This window comes from Oryctolagus cuniculus, chromosome 1, assembly GCF_051225735.1.
Source record: "Oryctolagus cuniculus isolate XC-2025 breed Fujian yellow rabbit chromosome 1, ASM5122573v1, whole genome shotgun sequence".
In the NCBI taxonomy this organism is placed as follows: Eukaryota; Metazoa; Chordata; class Mammalia; order Lagomorpha; family Leporidae; genus Oryctolagus; species Oryctolagus cuniculus.
Genome location: NC_142867.1, coordinates 205,983,537 through 206,007,943, shown reverse-complemented (window position 1 = coordinate 206,007,943; position 24,407 = coordinate 205,983,537). Strand labels below are relative to the sequence as shown.

Below are 24,407 nucleotides of genomic sequence, written 5' to 3'. Positions count from 1 at the left end.
AAGCAGCTGTAAGTGGCATTTAAGTGAAAAACTAGAAAGCATTGACCAAAAGAGTGAATAAAAAAATTCAAGACAATGAGCTTTGGAGTAGTCCAACTAATTTATTGAATTGAGGAGATAAGAATGAAACAACATAAAAGATAGAAAAAAATCATAATAACTGCTAAGGTGGAAGGAAAAATGGATGATGTGATTCTTTAGAAGATGAGAAAAAAAGGTCTTTTAAGCAACAGAGAATGATAAGTGTGGTTAAAAGGAGGTCATTAGTAACCTATCAGAAATGGTGCACACGGTGCGCCGGTTGCAGTGCGCCGGCCGCGGCAGCCATTGGAGGGTGAACCAACGGCAAAGGAAGACCTTTCTCTCTGTCTCTCTCTCTCACTGTCCGCTCTGCCTGTAAAATATAAAAAATAAAAAGAAATGGTGCAAAATGCTTTATAAGTATGTGTTTAAAAGAAATCATAGATTATGATCTCAACATCAGCTGTTTGAATTCAAGAAAAAGTGCATAAAACTTTTATAAAGTGCACAATTTATAAGGAAGGTATAACTTATAAGGAAAGTATAACAATTATCACTATATAAAATAATATGTAATATTATATACAATATATTTATTTTATAATATTATTACTAAATAATATTTATAAACCAAAAACCAGAATTGTGTCATAGTGAGTTAAACCACTGTATGTGTTGCCAGCATTCCCTATCAGGGTGATGGTTGAGCCCTGTCTGCTCCATATCCAAAAGAGCTTCCTAATGGTATACATGGGAATATAGCAGAAGATGGCTCAAGTACTTGGGCCACTGCTGCTCATATGGGAGACCAGGCCCAGACATGTCTGTAGCCACAAATGGAAGATCTTTTTGTCTCTCCCTCTATCTCCCATTCTGCCTTTCAAATAAATAAATATTTTTATTTAAAAATAATGATTTATTTAAAATATATGATGGATTAGCTTATCTATCTGTCATTTTTGTCCCTCAATTTATGACAAACGGAAAAAATTTTTAAAACTAATAGCACAGGGGAAGGCGCTGTGGCGCAGTGGGTTAAAGCCCTGGCCTGATGTGCCAGCATCCCATATGGGCACCAGTTCTAGTCCTGGCTATTCCTCTTCCAATCCAGCTCTCTGCTATAGCCTGGGACAGCAGTGGAGTATGGCCCAAGTCCTTGGGCCCCTGCACTCATGTGGGAGACCCGGAGGAAGCTCCTGGCTCCTGGTTCCTGGCTTCGGATCAGCACAGCTCCAGCTGTTGCGGCCATCTGGGGAGTGAACCAGTGGATGGAAGACCCCTCTCTCTGTCTCTACCCCTCTCTGTAACTCTGTCTTTCAAATAAATAAATCTTAAAAAAAAAAAAAAACTAATAGCACAAACAAAACCTGTGTAGGCCCAGAATGTATATAATATGCCTTCTTTAAATATCCATGAAATGGTAACAAAACTGATCATATGTTCCATCACTAAGTAAATGCATCAATTCCAAATTTGAAAGAATGAAGAATACAGACAATAGTTTCTTAGCATAACTAAAACAAAACCCAAAAATCTTGGAAATGATATGTTATGCTAGTGCTACCCATCAAGATTTGAATTTCCAGTACTACTAATTTTTGCCATTCCAGAAGACAGGAGTGGCGCATTCCCTACACCCTTTAATTCATGTTCATGTGAGTAAATTAGCTAATACATTCCAAAAAGAAGTATATAGGGCTGTGCTGAAGTAACTGGCAATATTCTCGATGATTTTTTCTGAGCATTAATACAGCACAGCCCCTGAAGGATTATGATTATAATCATGAAGTTAGTGTTATTCAAACTTAAATTGTAGCATGTTTATCAAAAAAGATTAAAATACATATCAGAATGCAAGATTTAGCGAGTGCTGTGACACAGTCAGTAAGTCACCTCTTGTGACACCAGCATTCCTTATCTGAGTACCGGCTCAGGTCTCCTCTGTTCTGCTTCTCCCTCAGCTTCCTGCTAATGTACCCGAGAAAGCAGCAGATGATGGCTGTGGTACTTGGGGTCCTGCCACTCACATGTGAGATCCAGATGGTGTCCCTGGCTCCTCATTTTGGCTTGGCCCAGCCCCGGCTGTTGCAGGCATTTAAAGAGTGAACGAGTAGATGGAAAATCTCTCTCTCTGCCTTTCAAATAAAGAAATAAATCTTTTTAAAAGAATGTTCAAAGATATGCTTTATAAAAAATCATGCTTTAAGAGCGCATAAAAATATACCTGAAGAATCTTCTTTCTAAGCTATTACCATTAATGTGACTCATCTCCATAACTTAGCATCTCTGCGTCTCTCCTCTGAGATTCATATTTCCAGAAAATAAAGTTCAGCTGACCCAGTGTGGATCAATTATCTCTACCAACAATGTGAGGTTCAACACAGACATGCCATTTCAGGCTTCAGGGGTCCTACACTGTTTTATTGGGGGTCATTTCCAGAGGGGAATAATTGAATGACTCAACTGTCTAGATATCAGACTTCATTAAAAGTGACACCAAAACATAGTTCTTAGATAGAAGATCTCTATATGTTGTCCAATTGTCTCCACTGAGAAGGTAATTGGCATTATTATATTTGTACATGGCAGATGGTCAGAGTTACCACTTGAATAGGAAAGTAAATACAATTAAAAATATAGGCTCTGTGCCAGTTTTTATGAGAACTGCCATTGTCATGAATTCTAAACTAAGTTTATAAATTATCAATTTTTATTATACTGCTAATTCTGAATGCCATGCTATTTGCAGATAAATTGTGTTTATGGAAAAAGTTACAAGAAAAAGCAACATATGTTTCTTTAAATTCATCAGTTGAAGTTATTGGCACAGTTTTCTCTATGTCCTAACTCCTAGAATCATCACAAATGTCTAGGTCATGTTTTCCAAGCTTTCTCACTTGTTCTCTCTATTCAAACATTTTCATCCAGCTCAATTCTTGCCTTTTATGGGACAAAAGCCAATCTCTCTCACTCTTACATTTTGATTCAGCAGAGTTATTCTTTAGATAGCTTCCAGAAGCAGAATACATACTCCAAAATGAGTCATGGACATTACTAAACTCTCTTCAGTGTCAAGTGCAGAAGAAAAAAAAAGACTATGCATATGGCTATGCCAGGACTCTTTTCTGTCTTCTGGATCCACCCAGGGATATATTTCTGGTCAGACAATGCAACTGGACTCCTTTCAAGGCATTAAATGTAATTAGCTGCTCATCGTTATCGTTAAAGGACTCTGCAGAATGATTATCAAGCCACCATCTGGACAGCTCTTCACATTCACTGGGGAAATCCTGAAATCCCCATCCAAACATACAAATAATCTTGCAGACATTTATAATACCTGTAAAAACCTTTAGGTCCATTGGTAAACCTGTCACAGAGGGCTGAAATTGAAGACAGAAGTGTGTTTTGCTTTGTTTTGCTTTTGTGGGTCACAATTCTAGCTTTACAAACAATGAAGTGTGAATAAGAATACAAAGTAATGTTTTCTTATATTTCAAACAACCTCAGTATCATCTGGGAAGTAGACTGCAAACAGCAGTAAAGCAAACTACTAATCTGAAGCAAAAAAAAAAAAAAAATAGAGAGAGAACTTATTAGAATGATAGTGGATGACTGGAGGACCAGGCTTGAAAACTATAGGTACCAACTGAGCTCTGTAAGCCTGTGTGCAGGATAGCAAGAGGTTATCACACAACACTAACCATCACTGTATTAGGCTGTAACTTGCTCAAGAACCAAAGTCCTACAACTGTTGCCAAGCCTATGTCATGGTTTTATCATCTAATTCTATTGGGATGGAGAGGAAATACATCTCTAGCAGCCACAGTAGGAGATAGCCCCTGCCTTCAGGTAAGGGGTCTCCAAATTAAGATGAGGAGACCATTGCAAAGCATAGTTATAAGCCGAACACTGCCTAACTGGCAAATAGTAACCAAATGATTTCATTGTAAATCAAATGCCTTCCTGCGGTTTAAATGTGTCCCCCAAAACTTCATATGTTGGAAATGGAATACTTACATTCATATGTTTATCATATTTGGAGGTGTAGTCTTTGAGAGTTAATATTGGGTCCCCATGCTGGGTTAGTGGTTTAATAAGAAGGGAGAAGAGGTTTGAGTTGGCACAGGCCCTCCCTCTCATCATAGGATGTCCTCTACATACAATGACACAGCAGGAAAGTCCTCACGAGATGCTGACATCAGTTTTCCCAATCTCAGGACATGAGAAGCGAATTTCTTTTCCTTATAAATTGTCTAATCTGTGGTCCTCTGTAACACCCAGATGAAAACAAACTAAGATAGCCCTCTATGAGAGAAGTAAAAAGAAAAAAACTGTCTTCCAATGACGTTTGGGAAATCATTCCTGATCCAACCATTAACTAGATCTACATTCGCATTATGCTAAGAAGATATTATGGAAAAATTTTGAAAATAATGGATCTGGTGATACATTCCCTACCTTTACAGACCAATATAACAGAAGGGAAAAATATTCTCTTCTAGATAGAACACTTGTCTCAGTAGACCACTTTCACAGCACGCAGTGATGTTTAGAACGTTTCATTACTTTTTTTTACATTTATACATTCTATGTGTAAGGTTTTGGAGGGGACATACAAAATAGAATTTAGCATTATCTGCCTAAAATTTAAGCAAGAAAAGAATATATATATATATGTATATATAAATTAATTAGTAAACAAGGTCATATAAATTACATGATTTGACAATCTTACAACTGTACATATCCTGATGCCTACTTAAAAATGCCTTTGTGATACAGACAAAATTCAGTCCCAAGAAGTCTTTCTGGTCCTGGAAAATAAATATGGCATAAAAATCAATTTGATTTTGTCCTTCCCATCTGCTATGCAATAATTTGCCAAGATGTTCCAGATTTGTTCCTTTTACCCATGTATTTATTTGGGTATGTCTTATTACTCTTAACAACTTATCCCTCTCTCCCTCTTCAACTCATTAGCTCCAGCTCATCTTTCCAATTTAACACATATACTTCCTCCAGGACAAATTCCTGCATACACACTCTATGGATTAGATACCCTAATCTGTGCTCTGGACATCCTACCTCATGTCTTCTTAATGACACCACAACCTAATCACCAGGTAATTCATGCCAATCCTTACATCCTTATTCCACTTGACTTTGTTCCTTAAATGAGAGGAAGAATTCCAATAGGAATAAAGGATAAAATGCTGTTCTCAGAGTCGCACACATGAGCCAGCATACCATGAGATATTCCCAATGAAAGGGTGGAGAATAGTAAAACGATTATAAATAAAATTTGATGGGAGAAATTGCTGGCCCCTGGAGATTTAATAGGCACCAGAAGTTGGAACAAGTTAAATAATGGCCCTTTTGCTTAATGCTACCTGTTTTCATCTTTTGGCATGCTTAGCTGATTAATTATCAAGAGAACTGTGACAAGATTTGTGAGATCTCCTGAGGATGCATGAAACCATGTATAGTAACAAAACAAAAATATGCCTAATTCTTATACCCCCCCCACACCCACATAATAAAGTATAATTTATAGACTAGGCACAGTAAGAGATTCACAACAATAACTAACAACAAAATAGAATGATTGTAATAATAATGTTATAAAAAGTTATGTGGTCTCTCTCTTGGAAGAATCAACAAAAGTATTGCTGGGCTAAGGCTGACCACAGTTATCTGAAAGCTCAGAAAGTGAAACCACAAATAAGTGGGACCTACTGTATCTCAATGTGGAAATGATAGGAAAAGTTGAATCACTTCCATGGCAAAATCAGTGTAGCACTGGGACCTACTATAAACAGTACTACAAAAAGGATGTATCATCAAAGTCACACTCATCAGTGATTTTAACAGATTTAATACAAGGAAATAATGAATAGAATAAAGCAGTAAAAAGGGGGCCGGCGCTGTGGCATTGTGGGTAAAGCCACCACCTGCAGTGCTGGCATCCTAAATGGGCACCGGTTAGAGTCCCGGCTGCTTCTCTTTTGATCCATCTCTCTACTATGGCCTGAGAAAACAATAGAACATGGCCCAAGTCCTTGGGCCCCTGCACCCGAGTGGGAGACCTGGAGATAGCTTCTGACTCCTTGCTTCAGATCAGGACAGCTCCAGCTGTTGTGGCCAGTTGAGGAGTGAACCAGCAGATGGAAGACCTCCCACTCTCTCTCTGTCTCTGTCTCTGTCTCTGTCTCTGTCTCTCTGCCTCTGCCTCTCTGTAACTCTGCCTTTCAAATAAGTAAATAAGTCTTTAAAAAAAAAAAAAGGCAGTTGAAAAGGCAAAAAGTGAACCATGAGGTGCCACAGAAATGTTAGGTAGGAAGTCAGAAATGAGCTTACGTGTGTGTGAAAAAGGCCTAAGGAATTGACATCTACAGCTGTATCTCAAAGTCATCCTGATAACCTTCCAGGTGCAGCCCAGTATCTGCATTTCAAACATCCTGCCTAGATCCTGATGACCTTCCAGGAGGTCCTGCCCCTTCTAGCTGATAAACATCCTTCCTCTAAGGCGGGGCAATGCCAGCCAGGCTTCCCTGTCTGGTAACTTCAATGGGAAAACTCAGAAAGGAATTTTTTGTATTTACATCCAACAAGTCCTTTGTTCCAGGAGGAGAAGAAGGAGAGGGGGATTGAAGACAAGACCCATCCCCTTAAAGACCCCAGCCTAAATGTGAACTATGCACTCTCCGGTCCTGACTGGAGAGGTGCCCATCTGTTCTTACAGATGTCCCTTCCCTAATAAACCTTGCTATTTTGCTTTCCACTGCTCTCTGTCTCATGTCTGAATTCTTTCTTGCGTGAAGACAAGGACCCTTTGCTTCACCGGCAACAGAAGCAGTAACTTCAGCCACTGACTGCACCAAGAAGCATCCTAAGAGCTAGAAGCTTGGAAGAAAAGTGCCAAAAAATTGAACATACACCTCTAGGATGGGATGCTGCTGGCTGGCCCCAGGACCTCAGGAGCTCAGAGCAGGGCCCCATAGCGCTGGGACTCAGCCTTCTGAGAGGGGGCACCATCTGGCCACTGGTGATGATCAAGAACGATACAATGAGGCTGATATAATGAATATAAAAAGGGAACTTGAAACTGGAGCCACCTGCTGCTAGGGAAACAAATGCTGTGTTCAAAGTGAAGTGTCATTACTGGGGTGGCCTTGATAAGGTCAGGAAACAAACAAATAAATAAATAAATAAATAAAAAGTAGGACCCTTTTCTCCTTTGCTTTCTAATTTCTCCCTAGTTACCCATAACAATAGTGCCTAATAGAAGCCAGCTGGGAAAGGGGGGCAGCCATTTGCAGAGTTCCAAACATAGTTGCACAAGCTGAAGCTGGGATACAAGTGCTTCATATTCAGTAGGAAAGAAAATAGGCAAGGAAGGAATTGCTCCAGTTAAAGTTGGGGGTCAGTTCTCCTGCTTGCCCTTTCGAAATTTCACGTTCTCTTAAAGTTAAATTATCAAAATTGCTAACTGAGGTTGTCTTAAAGATTCGTCACAAGCTGCGCAGTTAACACCTTTGTACAACGCCTCTCACGTGAACCAGCTTGTCCATCCTCTACGTCACCTTGCTGGTAAGAAAAAAATTTATGGGAAGCAGCTAATTTCCGAGTCCACTTTATCACCATAATTTCTGATCCAATTGGAAAAACTTTATTTTAAAGTAAAAGCATACATTTGATTCCCAGGAAAAGAACCTTCCTGATCTTGTCCAGAAATGTAGGCATTCATTTCATTTGGAAAATTATCTCTGTACCTTTGGAGAAAGGAACAATGACCATACTATACAGGGAAGGCTGAGCCCCATCCTTAAGCAGTCATGAGCTGTCAGTGTGCTTTCAGACATATTTATCAGCCTCTGATTTTTTGAAAAATGAACCTTAACCTCTGAGTATTCTTCTCCAAACAGCATTTACCAATGTGGACAAGAAAAAATGGTAGGCGTTCCATGAGTCTCATAAACTTGTATTGTAGCTGGGCACCAATCACAGTTTTAGCAATGAAATAATGATGAATGATTTTTTCCATTCCTAAGCACAACATTTGAGTTAAAACTGACACTGGATAACTCCCTTTAAACTTCTTCTGATAATTCTACACTGTAACTTGTCTTGTCTTTATGGGCTATCAGATCTGCTCAGGGAGTGCAACAAGCAGCAGCCCTCGGCACCTGCGGCTTTGCAGTACACAGCAGAGGAAACACTCTTTCCTGGCTTTTACCCTACCAGAGGTACTTCTCCCCCTCTGGTTTTTATAGCTGCTGTCCAGTTGGTCAGTCAAGCATGTCGGCAACAAAAAGAAAATAGCTCTGGGCAAGTAACATAGACTGCTTTGGGTGAAACCATCAACATACGAAAGATCTTATATGGCTTGTTGTCTTTCAATTTGAGGGTAAACATCTTTCATACTTGTTCTCAAATACTGGACAATATAAAATCATAACAATGACAACCTAACACACTGTGTTAGATGTAGTAAATCAAACAGAGTCTTAAATTCAAAAATTGATAACTTAATAGAAAAAATTCCCCTCGGGGAAGGCATTGTGGTGCAATTTTTTTTTTTTTAATTCATGCAGACTACCCATTTTCCATGATCTCTGTGAATACTCCTCATGTGCATGGATTTTTTTTTTAAATGACACACAAATAAACTTACCATTGAATGTAGCTTTTCCATGAACTGCTTTAAGGGCCTTTGCAGACCCAGATCAGGAATGTCAAACCACTACAAAATCCTTCAAAGTACTGCTCTTTCTGTCTGCATTCACAGCTCCTGGCCCACTTCTTCAGCAACCGCAGTAAAAACCACCCAGTGACAATGGCAGCGCCACTGACAGACTCCATATCCTTTCCCTTAATTATTTTTCTCCTTAGCACTGACTACAAGATACCGTATTACATATTCATGTATCTGGCTTAGTTTGTCCCTCTTTATAATACATATATAGTACATGTCCCTGTTTATAGTACATAAACTCCATGAAGACATGAATATTATTTTTTTGTTCATTAATATATCTCTAGCCCTTGGAACATAAGCCAAACCCATCTAAGTTTTCCATACCATGTTTTGTTAAATCTCTGTTGTTAAATGTGCTTTTGTATATTACCCTCAAAACACATTATTGTGGCGGTTAGAAAAATGTGCTCCAAGATTCAAAGAACTTACATTAAAAATTAACTTTTGAAACACAGTCTATTTAGAATAAAACATTAGTTTTTAATTTTTGTTCACAGTTCCGATTTTTTGCAATTTAGTAGTATAAAAATATTCCATAACTAATGTTAACTAATATCAAATGCCTGATTTTCTTCTTGGGTTTTTTTCTAAATTCTGACTTCAGTCAAGCCAGACTATTAATAACTTGTCAAGGAAAAAAAGTCTTGACTACTAGCTAGTGAAAATTTTCTGTACTTAAATGATTTAAGTAAATATAATCTGATGACCTTATTTCACACCTAGTTTTTATTACGGAGCTTTTCCTCTATTGTCCTCTTTATTTTTTAGTTAATAAGTATTTATAAGTGGTAACTTCTAAGCTATTTGGTCAATAGGTCTCCAGAACAAATACATATCAGTTTGAATCACAAAATAAACATTTACAGAATAACCTAGACACTTTAATTAGGCTAGAATTAACCAAAATTTACATCTTATAACTGTTCTGAGTCTAATTATGCATTGATTTTAAGGATTTAATATATATTTGTATTTTATTTCAATTTGCAAAATGTATTCGTTCAGTGTCTTAATTCCCACAGTAACAATGAAATATTTTTATGTTTAGCTACTACCGCCTAACAAGCCAGCACAAAACCTCAGTGGTACAAAACAATAATTGTTTATTTTTCTCAAAAGTTTATAGCATTGGCTGCACAGGTCAGCTGAGATCAGCAGTGCTCAGCTATGCATCTATGATCAGTTTCAGGGAATTTGGCAGCTTGTATGCCCTTAACTTGGCTCTTTCACATGTCTTGAGTATTAGCTGGACAAAGTGAGCTGTTTTGACCTTGCGCCACATGTCTCATCACCTTGTCTGGGCATGTTTCCATGTTAAAAGCAAAAGAGCAAACATACTTTTTCAAGTCGCCAATTTCATCAAATTTGTGACTGAATTGCCAAAGGAAATCATGTGACCAACCCAAGAGTTACAGTGTCCGGGAAAAGACATTGCTTCAAAATCACCATTAATTATTTCTCTAATGTAATAAATCTGTAACAACTGTGTATTATTATTTTTACTATTTCACACATGAAGAAATAAATACTTCACATTAGATCATTTTCCCAAGACAAAGCAGCCATGAGTATGCATCGACAATTAAGGTTTTCTAACTCCAATATGTTCTTTACTCTAACTATGTGTTTCTTTCCTCTGCCTATGTGTTTAAATTCACATAAACTAAATTTATTGTCTCTAAGAAAGATATACTACTTCTATTATATCTCAGGAATTCCAAAACAAAATTGGAGTGTCAATTAGATTACTTACAATTTTTGCAAACTGGATAAATACCAATCTAATTATTTCACACTAATCTCTATTTTGCTTTTAATTATCATGTTAGCCTTTAGGTGTGCATTTCTCGCCCTTCCAGCTAAGTTGCCAAATCCCTCAAGACAGAAACCTTATACTGTATGTCTTTGTATTCCTCCCACTATCTGACGCAATGGTATTCTAGTAGTAGTTGTACCACTTGATTAATAAAACTGAAAAAACATGAAGTCAGCTTGATAAGGTTTCCTGCAGACAAATGAAAATTAAAAGGAGAAACAACAACTGACCTTGGATTGAGTGAAAGATAAGAAATGAACTCCAACAAGGCTTACATAAGAGAAAAAGAATACAATTATGCTTTATGTTCAAAATCTTAACGTCAGCTAATATACTCATACATGAATATTTCCCTTACATTTATTTGTTCTGACTCACAGTTGAAAATCAATTGTGGTAAACTGCCAAGAGCTAATCAGTGAACTAATTCTTTTATTCAGTGTAATAACCATCACAAATGTTAGGTTCAATGAGGTACTCATTTTCCCATTACAAAAATCAAATCTGAATTTTCCTTACTCTACTCTGAAAGATAGTTGAGTTAGTGTCACACTCTATACTCTCTAGGTTTTTATTCAATAACTTTATCAAATCTAGAAAGGGTAAATATTTAAAGCAATGTAAAATTTGGTCAAATATTTCTGTTTGCAGATAAGACATGTTGCCTGTTACACCGTTTCTGAGTCACCCTCAGGAAATGGAAAAAGAGAATAAGAAGGTAATTTACTGTGAAATCCTAAACATGCCACTCTCTTTTAGGGGTGTAAACTTTAAATGAAAATATCAGATGATGTATGTCATTTAGTTCTTATTGACAAGGCTCTTTATAGAGAAAGGTAAAGGAAAACTCTGTAGTACTAACACATGATGATCAATTTGCACATTTCAGTGGAAATTGGAAATTGGACATTTTTTCTTGAATGTTGACTTTTAGATCTTCAACTGGGAACAACTCAAAGCTAAGTCAAATCATATTGGTAACTAAATCCTAGAAAAGGAAATTTATCTTCTTCACACATAGGCCTCTCAAAAGGATCAAATTCAATAACGTTACTATTAACACAACAATTAATTAGCTATAAATGTGATGAATACTTCACATCACCTATAAATAGATATAAGCTTTTTTAAAAATATTGCAATAACATCTGCTTTTTTCTGACATATGGTAACAGCAGCTGAATTGATTCTGATATAGAAACACTGTCTAATAGTGATAGGCAAACCAAAGTGCTATACAAAATTTAAGGTGATGGATTCAAAACAGATTATTTTTCAACAATAGCACGATGTGTATTATTCTGAGAATTTGGAGTTTAAAATTAGCCTTGAAGTCTGAGTTTAGAATTAACCTTGACTATGGTCAGTTTCTGAAAGCCAAGAGCATAGGCGATAAGAAGCATAGATTGAAAATAAGACTCCCTCTCCCCAACAGCACTCTCATAAAATGCACCAGCAGGTATGGTCTCATGGTGCAGTAACATGGACAACAGCCTAGAGCTCCAAAAGGTTTTCCTTCAAGACTCTTCATATTTTGTGATAACAAGGATTTGTGTATCAGAAAAGGCCTGAAGGAAACAAAGTTATCTGTAAGAATTTTTAAAATGTATACAAAATGAAGTAAATTTTTAAGTGCTTGCAGTTTACTGCACCAGAAATACATCATGGTAATAACGATGAGGCTAAAAAAAGATGCTAAAATTTTGATGGGATCACGATTACAAGCAGCTTAATAATAAATGGGGAAAGAGTCAAGTTAGAATACCTGGATGCCATCAACAAGCCTTAGGAAAGTCATGTGAACTCTCTTGTGGTGGTTTTATTTCCAGGATAGTGAGTGGTTAGATTATAGGACTGCTAAGTCTTTTCTGTCATTGGGATTCATTGGTCTTTCTCCCTATGGGTTTTTTGAAGCCATACAGTCAACCTCATTATTACCTTGTCTAGTTTTCATCAACCTGGAATTTATTCTCCATGCTAATTTTATGTTATTTAATATCATGTAATATTTCCTCCTACTTTATTCATAATAGTGATGTGGTTTTAAGTCTCTGGCATTCATTTTAATTGCTTGAGGAAGAGAGCAATAGAAATGATCATTTTGTACTTCAAATGCTATTATACATTGATGACACATTTTTAAATAAAGTCACAATTCTTATCTAGACAATTTATCCTTGATAGTAAAAAAATTAAAATTCTTTTCAAGTAATATCTTATTGCTGAAGATTATATAAAAGTTGGACTTTCATACATTGTTAATGAATGATATAGATTAGTTTGAACTTAGTAGAATAAAATTTTACAGTCTGACCAAGAGTCAGGAAAATGTTCAATATTTCATTTCAGTGTAGGCTATAGACTTCAGTAAGTCTGGCACTAGAGAAATAAGCAGCACAAGCTCTAATCTGTATTATTAAATATTATTGTTAAATGTATTATGAAGACAGAAACTTGATCAACAGGAAATTATGAACTTGACACATTGGATCATAGATGTTAAAAGGTGTTTTTGAGGGTTTCAGATCAAGTTTGTTTTTTTTTCCCCATCGTTCCATTCAAAACAAAAGTCACTACATTTGAACTCTAGCATCAGAAGTTGGGGAGGAAAAAAAGGAAGGACCTAGAATAAATCAATACATGGACAAGGATATCTAAGATTGCCTACTTCTAAATCAATAAAATACCAATTATATTCATCAGACTTATCCAGAGAAGCAAAACCAATAGGTTATGTAGACAAAGATATGTAAGAGGGAATTTTATTGTAATAATTAGCTTGCATGTTATGGACATTGAGAAGTCCCATCATATGGTATCTGGGAGCAAGAAAAACAGAAAAGCTGGTGGTCTGATTCAGTCTGACCCTGATAACCTGAAAACCTGAAGTGCTCCTTGCCTAAGTCCTGGAGTCTGAAAGTGAAAAAACCTAGAGTTCTGATAGGAGAAAGTGAATGTTTCAGTTCCACAAGAAACAGCAAATTCACTCTTCCTCTGCCTTCTTTTCTATCCAGGTCCTCAATGATTTGGATGATGCCTGCCCACATTGATGAAGTCCAATCTTCTTTACACAGTCTCCTGATTAAAATGCTAATCCCTTCCACAAATACCCTCATGGATATACCCACAAACATTTACCAGTTCTCCCAGTCTCCTTTAACTCATGCAAAATGCTATCTAAAAATTAACCATCACACCAATTGATTTACAGTGAAATTCATTAGATTACATTGAAAAACAATAGCTTCTAGACTTACCTTTTCTGTTCTTGTTAAGGAGATAATTGGTCAAAAATCATGATGTACAGTGATAGGGAGGTGAGAGTGCTATTAGTAATAGGACATCTGATGGGGGCAAGCATTGTGGCATAGCAGATAAAACCAACCCCTGCCTGCAATGTCAGCACCCCTGGTACATGTCCTGGATGCTCCTTTTCTGATCCAACTCCCTGCTAATAGTCTGGGAAAAGCAGCAGAAGATGGCTTAAGTATTTGGAGCCCTGCTACCCAGATGAAGCTTCTGGTTCCTGGCTTTGGCCTGGCCCAGAACTGGCCACTGCAGCCATCTGGGTAATGAACCAATGGGTGAAAGATTCTCTCTCTCTCTCTCTCTCTCTCTCTGTCTCTCTCTCTCTCTTGCTCTCTTTCTGTAACTGAGGCTTTCAAACAAATAAATAAATATATATAGGACATCTGGTGCTCATGTAGATCACTGGGTACCATTTCTGAATGAAGAACTATCCTACAAGGATTTTTAAATTTTTGGAGTTTTATGACTTCTTCATAGATGTTATTTTTTCTTTTTCTTTTTTTTTCTGTAAAATCAGCAGCTAAGACATTAAAACCAAAAAGTGCTAGTTGCTGGCTTCTTGGTATATGATAAAAATGTTAATATCAGTGGAAAAGAAGGAAAAGCTAGGGAGACTCTTACATCTCATGGTCAATTCCTGAATAAGCATGCATCCTAGGATTAGCATGGATGATAGACTCATTACAAGGAAGAAAACAAGACAGAGATTTAAATTTAAAAAGCAGTAAGAATTACCTGGACAAAAGTTTTGATTGTTAGCATGCAGGGAAGTATGAACAGCCATAAGATGAGGCCAGGGAAATTTTAGAAATTGATTTGAAATGAGTCCCATTGCTTTTCTGCCACAGTTTAAAACTTGGTCATTTCATGAACCTATGGTAAAATTCTTCCATTGCCCAGTTCCCTTCATGACCTCCCCATTATATTACATCTTAGCATATACTGCTGAAAACCAGCAATGGATTTCACCTGGAATGAAAACATTCACAATTTGAATTTGAAAAGCAGTGACTAATTGTCCCTAAGCCACCAACCATCTATAGAGAGATGATAAGGAACCTTATTTTTTTTTTTAATTTCTGAGACCAAACTAGCAAGTCTGATGTATATGTGCTATATAGAGCTTATATATATATGGCTATATACCAATTTATAAGTACATGTATATATATACACATATATATATACACATACACACACACAAATGGTTCTCAACTTTTGGAGATTCACTTATGAGTTTTGACTTATAATAATGTGAAAGTAATACACAATCAGTAGAAATCATACCTTGAATTTTTATTTTTTTCTTGTACTAGCAATATTTGGTATGATACACTCTCACAATGCTGGGATATGGCAACTCCCAGTCAACCGTGCAATTACAAGAGTTAGCAACCAATACTTTACTGTGCCCCCATAATTTTTTTTGGAAAGGGTTATTCATTATATAAAACATTTTTTTTTTATTTTTTTGACAGGCAGAGTGGACAGCGAGAGAGAGAGACAGAGAGAAAGGTCTTCCTTTTGCTGTTGGTTCACCCTCCAATGGCCACTGTGGCCGGCGCGCTGCGGCCGGCGCACCGCGCTGATCCGATGGCAGGAGCCAGGAGCCAGGTGCTTTTCCTGGTCTCCCATGGGGTGCAGGGCCCAAGCACCTGGGCCATCCTCCACTGCACTCCCTGGCCACAGCAGAGAGCTGGCCTGGAAGAGGGGCAACCGGGACAGAATCCAGCACCCCAACCAGGACTAGAACCCGGTGTGCTGGCGCCGCTAGGCGGAGGATTAGCCTAGTGAGCCACGGCGTCGGCCTATATAAAACATTTAATACTTCATTGTAAAATAGGCTTGTGTTAGATGATATTGCCAAACTGTAGGCTAATGCAATCGTCCTGAGCATATTTAAGGGAAGCTAAGCTAAGCTATGTTGTTCAGTAGATAGGCATATTGAATACATTTGAACTTAGTAGTATTTGCAATTTTCAATTTACTCACTAATGGGATGTAACCCACTAAAAAGTCAAGAAAGCATCTGTAAACACAAATATGCATTTGCATGCACATATGCACACACATGCTAGAAACTCTCAAGGAGGTGACAAAATCAAAAGGTTTATAGTATTTTCTTGTTCTGCTTCTGGGCAGGATTAAATTCAAACCACTGTAAATCATAAGGAACTGAAAACTAGAGAGAAGCAATCCAGAAACTCCATTTCAACTGGTTTTCAGAGGAAAAAATCATTATTATAACCTATAAACATAGCAGCAGCCACAAATGGTGGAAAAGCAATATTTTCAGGAATATTCTGCCTAGAAGCTAGGCCTTCCTGACTTTGAATAAGAGCAGACTCTGGGTTGACAGGCATCCTCTCAGTTGGGAAGAAAAGAGGAGATCATAGATGAGAAAATAGAGTACATTCAAGTGTGAAATGCTTTAAGACAGCATTGCCTGAGTGAAGAGAATCAATGAAACTCTTACTATGATTCATTTAGAAGTGGAAATCACTAGACTAATCCAACAGGAAGATATCCAGCACTAATATGACCTATATTTAGTATTTAAAACCCATTTCACCTCTTATTTTCACTGGTATCTAAGAATTCCTTGTTACTTATTTAATAGTGAAGACCAAAGAAGTTTATACTCTTAAAAATAAAAAAATCTGGTTTCCTTTCATTATGCTATTCTTTAACAATCTTTTTAAATACCTACAATTGATTAGACAGTTGTGTAATTTTTGCCCTCCATAAATACATTTGATCAAAGGGATGCAAGGAAAAAGAAATCCAGGCCTAATTCTACTCTTCATATACCTTTACATTCTACTTTTATATATCCTGGGAAGGGACTGCCTGTACTAGGCAGGAGAGGAGCCTTTTTCTAAGTCATTGTATGCATCCCATGGGCTAACAATTTATCTGCACTCATCTCCACTTAAACTTCCCTCCTCTTTGTTCTCTCTCTTTTTCTTCCATCCACCACCAAAATCTACTCTTTTTTTCACTGTTCAAGGTTTCTCTGGTGCTTAGTGGTATGATATTTGGATAACTGGTTGCATTGTTTATATGCAAATCTTTGTTTTTATATTATATGGCAGTGTACACTACTCATACATATAATACATAGAATAAGATCCCTTAGAACTATTATGCATAAGACATGCAATATTGAGTTTATGCAATATTGGATCCCAGGATGTGACTGGGAAAAAGTTGGACCAAGTACATTTGGTAAAGTAATCAGAAGTTATACAGCACATAGTAAACACACATCTAGCTAGAAGGGCAACTGGAGCATGTGCACCATTGGCAGTGGCACCTCAGGGGTAGTGAACTATCTATGTTAGTCAATTTAGGATGACACAAAATAAGTACCATCTGCTTTTGGATGTAGCTATAGGATTTTATAAACCATTCTAACTCTTGGAAACTGGTGATTCTTCCATCCCTGAGACATTATAATATCAATGCTTAAATCTTGGATCAGATAAAAAGGACATCACGCACAACCTGTTGTAGCCTAGCCGGTGAAGTGATATGACATTAAAAACTTTAATACTGCAGATCTTTTTGTATTCCCCAAAGTATATCAGTACTCTCTCTTCATCAGGGGTCAATCATTTTCACAACATCTGAGATTTAATTTTATCCCAAGATGGAAGTAAGACTAAGGAAGCCATCATCCTTTATTCCATAGAGACCCTTAATTATGGTGGAAATTGGATGCACCCACATGAGATTCTTCATCATATGTTGGTCAGATCTGCCACAGCTGGTCCAAAGGACAAGGATATATAGCCTTTCAGTTTGATCACCTCCTAAGCACTATCTACCACCTATTTGTGAACCTGTTTCCACTGTTCTTTGTCTGCATCAGTGCCTAATCTGGATGCACAATCTTTAGCAAGACACCAGCAACATTCAGTCCACTCCATACAGGCACACTTGAATCTCCATACTCTTGGGGATCCACCCATGAGAGCTCAATGGGTAAACGCCCGGTATTTGCCCCATTAAGCAATGGAATCAGGCTGATTTCAGATTGCAAGCACTTCTAATTACCTGGGTTTTGGGAAAGCCACTTATATTCCAAGCTACATAAGTCAGGATATTCACTGAATTGGAAATAAGCAACTTGCAGCTGAAGCTGTATTAGACAACATTAGGAATGTTGAATTTAAAGAGGTTAACCTTAGGGGCCAGGATTGTGGTGTAGTGGGTAAAGCCGCCGCCTCCTATGCTGGGATCCTGTTTGGGCACCAGTTTGAATCCCAGCTGCTGCATTTCTGATTCAGCTCCCTGCTAATGTGCTTAGGAATGCAACAGAAGATAACCCAAGTGCTTGGGCCCCTGCACTCATGTGGGAGACCCGGATGAAGTTCATGGTTCCTGGCTTCAGTATATCCATTCCCAACCATTGCGACCACTTGGGGAGTGAACTGGTGGATGGAAACCACTCTCTCTCTGTCTCTCCCTCTGTCTCTGAAACTCTGCCTTTCAAATAAATAAAATAAATCTTAAACAAAAAAGGAAAAAAATGTTCATGTTACAATGGACCAAATTAAGACAGCTTTCTCCGTCCTTTTGATGTGCCCCAGCTGTGATGATTATCAGTTTGGAGTTTTCAGTCATACTGTAGTCTTTGCCAGAGACAATCTTGCAGGTTCTAAGGAAAAGGTTGCCATGTTGAAGATCCATCATTTCTTCCTTCAGTTTGTCTTCCATGACATCAACAAGAGCAAGTTCAACTGACAAGTCCTTCATTAAGATACTGATGGCATAGGCCATGCCAACAGCACTGACCCCCACAATAGTGATCTTGTTTTAGGGGACTTATTCTTCCTTCAGAAGGTTGTGAATAAGCTGATCCTTGAAAGCTGTCATTTTGGACCTGGAACCAAAAGGAATCCAGAACACACATCGGGTGGGTGTGGGAAGAAGCATGGCAATGGGTTCCAGGCACAGTGGCAGTGGCTTCAGCCCAAAATCTACTACTTATTCTAAGGCAAACTCTTTGTCACTGATTTTTCTTAGTCCCTGCCGACCTATTTCCTCAGTGTTTAACTTTATTCAGAAATATCTTGTTTTGGCATTGACTGTTATCATGATATACTTTAACCCCATTATTGGTACAAATGACCGGCCAAGTGCTTTTGCGGTAGCTTGACTCATTAGCCCCAACTCCTGCAGCAATGAGGCACAGCCTTGCCTGCCACAAAGGGGAACACATGCAACCGGCAGAAGACTGCATCCTGAGGGCAAGAACCAGTACCTGTGACATCAGACAAGGGCAGCTACACTGTTTCTACTGAGGGGCACCTTCAGAAATGCAGCACTGCCTTCAGAGGTGTCAGTTTTACTGAAAGGACTACATTTCTTGAGACTCCCCAAAATACTTGCAAGGACGCATAAGGTGAATGGAAAACTTACTCATGAGTGAAGATAAATCCAAAAATGAAAATGTCACTGCACTTAGGAATTTACTGTGACCCCCTAACTGATTAAAAATCATATGCATGATTTGTATTTTCATAGGAAGATAAAGTATATAGTGAAATATATATAAAGTATACAGTTCAAAAACATTTACTGATAAAAACAGATACTACACTTGATCTTAGCCAAAAGGCCAAGAAGCAATCAAAAACATTTACTTAGGCAATAATTTACAACACTGTGACCAGTGAGGAAATCAGACTGTGCAAGTATATCTAGTGCTAGAGTATGGATCATTGAATTAATACTTAAAATATTTTAAAAGACCAAAAATATTATATGGAAGTTATGAAAGATAGATATGGTAGCCTAAAAATGAAATTAGTATAAAAAAGGTATTGGTGAATATCCAGGGGATGGAGATTTAACACAACATATTCAATGGGCAACACTATCTCTTCTCTAGACCATGTTTGTGGTATTAATTTAGTATCAACTTAATGTATACAAGGTAATCCCTAAAATTAAAAAAACATTTTCATCAAATGAGACTTTTGATTAAATTTTGTAGACTTTTCTATTGCCTACAGGGAAAGAATATTCTGATCTGTTGATAAGAGTGATTCGATCCTAGCTACAGTTATATTTCTCATTACAAGTAAGTAATTTGATATTCTAGCTTATATATTCCTCTCTTTTTATTGAAATGAAGCAATTTCCTAAGGTCTAATTATCTCAGTTCTGATAACACCAAATTCCTGGCCTGAAAGTCTGAGGCCAAGACTCTGAAATTTGATAACCTAATCACTGGGTTATATACTGAAATGGTCCTTGTAAAGTGTAGCCAGGCTGCCCAGTGGACATTGCAGCACCATAAACTTGAGAAGCCAATGCATTTTGCTCTCTGAACTCCATGTACATTTAATTTGCTTGTTTTCCAATATTTTTATTTTGTATAAGTTTGTATTTGCTAAATGATGTTCACCTTAGCTACTAGAAGGCATATATAATCAGTACAGAGTGAAGAATTTAAGTAACAGAATAATTTATATGGATAAAAACTTTTAAGTTAAATTCTAATATTTCTATCTAAGGTTTAGGACTTTTTAACAACATAAAATAGGAGTGAACATGGAACCAATGCCTTCTGCATCATATGCAAAACATTTTCCTCTACTCAACTTGGAAGTCATTCTTATTTAATCAAAAGCTTTCATAGTCTATGAAGTCCTGTTATATCACTATAGATGAGAAACAATTCTAAATCAAACGTAGTTGCAGCAGAATTTTTCAAAATTTGTATCAAAGGATCATTAACCCCAAATATGCCTATGCCCAGGTAGATCAGAATGTCCTATGTAGATGATGTAAATAAGTGTGTTGCCATGTTATTCATTTCAGTTTTCATATAGACCATTAGGCAAAAACATGTCACTTGGTCTCTTCTAACCAAAGAAAATATACGTCCATACCTAAAAATAAATTCAACTGTGAGAGCTGAACTCAACTGTGAGAATTATTAGAGTAGCAGAATCATCTTCAGGTTAATGGACATAATACTTTCTAGAAGGGAAGAGTAACATGCTACCATAGCCTTTGACTTCGTTTCAGTGAGAGTATATAAAGACCCTGTGCTCTCAAATAGGAAATCAGAACAATGAAGTCGGATGACCCAGGGCTCCTTTTAGGTCTGGCTGGCTAAGATTCTGTAAGGCAACACAAACTGAGACAATTAGGGGACTAACTGAAGAATAATCATGGAATTTTCCAAGAAGAAAGAGGAGAAAGAGAAGGAAATATATCAAAAAAGCATTATGTAATTGTGGTCAGTAACATTCTAAGTTCATAGGTTTTCAATAAATGTGATTCGCTGATAAAATTCTCCTGCTTGCAGTAGTTAGAATTTTCAGGCTGCTGTTGATGGTAAAATATTAAAGAGTTTTCACTAATATCTTTATTAATATCCTCATTGTATCTTAGAACTTTATTTTTAAACACAAAGGTTTTATCTGATAACATATGACTATTTAAAAGGAGTGTCAATTGGTAAAGTCAACAACAGGAGTCACTGTGCACTTACTCCTCATGTAGGATCTCTGTCCTTAATGTGCTGTGTATTGAGATTTAATGCTATAACGAGTACTCAAACAATATATTTCACTTTGTGTTTCTATGGGGGTGCAAACTGTTGAAATCTTTACTTAATGTATACTAAACTGATCCTCTGTAAAAAAAAAAAAAAAAGAAAGAAAAAAGAAATTATCAACTCCCAACTTGACTCTCACTGGGATTAAACATGACAATAGGTCTGATCTGATTTCATCTTCATTTAAAAAAAATCATCTATTATTTTTCACTTTATGTTTCTGTGTGAGAGCAAACTGTTGAAATCCTTACTTAATGTATACTAAGCTGATCTTCTGTATATTAAGATAATCAAAAATGAATCTTGATGTGAATGGAAGGGGAGAGGGAGTGGAAAAGGGGAGGGTAGTGGGTGGGAGGGATGGTATGTGGGGGAAGCCATTGTAATCCATAAATCGTACTTTGGAAATTTATATTCATTAAATAAAAGTTAAAAAAAAAAGATGATTACCACATCCTGTTTTCTTGAATAATTAGTTAATGTTTATATTTACCTATGGGAAGATTCAACTATGTTCCTAAAGTTGTATTTATAAAATGCATGAAGTTGGTATACCTTAAATAAAGGATTTCTGAGGAAAAATAAATAAATAAATAAATAAATATATTTACACAAAATTTTAAAAACATAAGAGTACTTGCAATCTCTCAGCTATCTCCTACAAAGATCAAAGATATTCACCAATAACAATTTAAGTCTTTATATTTAAAAATAGTTGATGATTGTTATTTAAAATAGAGCATTGTTTGAATACTACTTTCTACTTAAACTTTCTATTTAGCAACATATCTTATACATTCCAAGAGCACTAAATATTATATGAAGCGTGACTTTCATCATTTTACAACACTGTGTCCAATTTTATGCTCAGACATTGTTTGTTTTGAATATGTCAATATCGTAAATGATGCCTCAGTGAGGATTCCTGTACATAAGCCCCTCACCATTTTCCTTTAAGTGTTTTAAGGATATATTCCTAGAGGAGAAATGACTCAATCCAGAAGTGCAAGGATTTTAAAGCTCCTCTGACATACAGTAGGGATCATTTTGCCCCACAGAAGAGCCATGGTTGTACTTTAGCCCAAACTGACTACTTCCATTTTTCAAAACTTGCAAGTTTGATGCTTCAGGACTAGTAACATGTGTCCATTTATTTTACTCTGATAGTGTACATATTTTTTGGCTTCTTTCCTTCTAGTGAATAATTTGCTCATGTTCTCAACCTATTTCTCTATTGGGATATTTATATTTCTTGTATTGATTACCAACATTGTTTTATCTTAATTATGTTAAAATCTATCTTTCATGAAATGTTCCAATTACTTATTTAAATTTGTCATGTGACCCTTTAGTAGGCACATATGCTTTATTATTAAGATATTTTTAGCAAAATTTCATTATTTATTTACATACTTTTTCTTTGATTATATGTTTGGAAAGGACTTCTCTAACTTAAGATCGAAACTGCATCTCTATAGATTCAATTTTTTATTCTTAACTATACTCATTAAATTTATTTGATATGAAATCTGAAATAAATAACATTATATCAATTCCAAAAATGTATCATTTATTCAACTACTATTTGTTCTGCAATTTCACTAATTTGAAAAACTAGTGATTTATCCACTCAAAAGATGTGCATTGGGTGCCTATAATGTTTCCTTTCTTACCATATACAATATTAACAAACTCTGTATTTATATTTTATTTGGATCCACTGACCTATCTGATTGTCCTCAGGCCAGTAACAAATCTTTTAAATTATTGCAGCTTCGTCCAGTGCCGCGGCTCACTAGGTTAATCCTCCACCTGCAGCGCCGGCATCCCAGATTGTAGTCCTGGTTGGGGCGCCGGATTCTGTCCTGGTTGCTCCTCTTCCAGGCCAGCTCTCTGCTGTGGCCCGGGAGTGCAGTGGAGGATGGCTCAGGTCCTTGAGCCCTGCACCCGCATGAAAGACCGGGAGGAAACACCTGGCTCCTGGCTTCGGATGGGCGCAGCGCCGGCTGTTGCGGCAATTTGGGGGATGAACCTACAGAAGGAGGACCTTTCTCTCTGTCTCTCTCACTAACTCTGCCTGTCAAAAAAAAAAATTATTGCAGCTTCACATATCAAAGAATTTCTCTGAACTATACTGTTTACAAGTAGCCTATAGTCATCATTTTATTTTAATTCTCACCCAGCACTTAGTGAGAATGGTTTTTTTTTTTTCATTTCTTACATTGATAGGTTGGGGTTTGTACGAAGTATATATACATATTTGTTAATTTAAAATTTTAGCACATGATAGTCAAAGATTTTGGCTTCACGATTCTCAGTTTAGGAAGTAAATTGATACTTTTGCAGCCTAATTAAGGAAATTTTTGCACATGTTTGCAAATATCTATGAGATTTCTGAAAAAATATATTATTTTTGCACACAAATTTTCTAGCTATCAAGAATTTTTCTTAAGTATTTCAAAATAATTTTAAGTCATTCCTTTTCTTCAACAAATCATTATTTAACTCTGCAAGACACTGTGTTAAGTGTGAGGGAAGAGCTACATGGCTCCTAAATTCAAAAATATAACTCAGATTTATGATGTTGATTTGAATTTATTTGAGTAACTTCCATATTCCACATTGAATTTAGTTTTTTTTTTTTTCTGATCTTCACTCATTGGTTCTAATTGGTTTTTTGAAAGATTTTTATTAATTTATTCGAGAGGTAGAGTTACAGACAGAGAGAAGGAGACAGAGAAAGGTCTTCCGTTGGCTGTTTCACTAACCCAAATTGCTATAATGGCCGGAGCAGCACCGATCAAAAGCCAGGAACCGGGAGCTTCTTCTTAGTCTCCCAAGTGGGTGCAGGGACCCAAGCACTTGGGCCATCTTCTACCGCTTTCCCAGGCCATACATAGCAGGCAGCTACATTGGAAGAG

The 24,407-nt window shown here is 36.9% G+C and overlaps 1 non-coding gene and 1 pseudogene across 1 annotated transcript; both read right to left on the bottom strand.

Annotated features, from left to right (window-relative positions):
• Positions 1–17,456: 17,456 nt before the first annotated feature.
• Positions 17,457–18,788, bottom strand: LOC100340717 (L-lactate dehydrogenase A chain-like; annotated as a pseudogene).
• Positions 18,789–19,362: 574 nt separating this feature from the next.
• Positions 19,363–19,545, bottom strand: LOC127485378 (U2 spliceosomal RNA). Its single transcript, XR_016227612.1, has one exon. It is a non-coding gene; the product is annotated as a U2 spliceosomal RNA (small nuclear RNA).
• Between the last annotated feature and the right edge of the window lie 4,862 nt (positions 19,546–24,407).